Genomic DNA, 672 nt, shown 5'->3' with positions numbered 1-672 from the left:
TTGGTTCAGGGGGTTGGTGACTGAGTTACATGTTGTTGTCATTGTGTCTCAAGTACCAAAATTTGTGTGTGAACAATTGAGAAAAACTGTAATCTATAATAATACATCATAATCTATTAGTTGATATATTGAATAACTATAAAGTTGATGGAACTTATAGTTGATATTCTGTATTAATAATTGTATTATTAAATAATAGTAAAAAGTAACTAGTAGGCTTAACTAATGTTATCAGATAAATGTAGTGGAATAAAAAGTACAATATTGGCTTCCAAAACGTAGTGGAGAAGTAGAAAGTGGCAAAATTTGGTAATACTCAAGTAAAGTACAAGTAGGCCTACCTGAAAATTACACTTATGTACTTGAATAAATGTACTTAGTTACATTCCATCACTGCATGTATGATTGATGAGGTGGCTGCTGTAGCTGACAATTACAAATACATCCACCCAAGTAAGTTCATTTGAATACCAATCAGGAGAAACAACACAGGTCTGACAACCTCAAAAGTAACCATCACCACCATGTGCGTATACATTTCAAGGCAACTTGCATGACTAACGTGGTGTTCTATTCAGATCTCAGGTTTTGTCCACCACTTTCACCTATTCACCATGCCACCACTAGAGGGTCTAAAGCAGCCTGGGAGGAGATTTATCTATATATATAAAT

This window comes from Etheostoma spectabile, chromosome 15 (assembly GCF_008692095.1).
Source record: "Etheostoma spectabile isolate EspeVRDwgs_2016 chromosome 15, UIUC_Espe_1.0, whole genome shotgun sequence".
In the NCBI taxonomy this organism is placed as follows: domain Eukaryota; kingdom Metazoa; phylum Chordata; class Actinopteri; order Perciformes; family Percidae; genus Etheostoma; species Etheostoma spectabile.
This window is presented reverse-complemented; position numbering follows the sequence as displayed.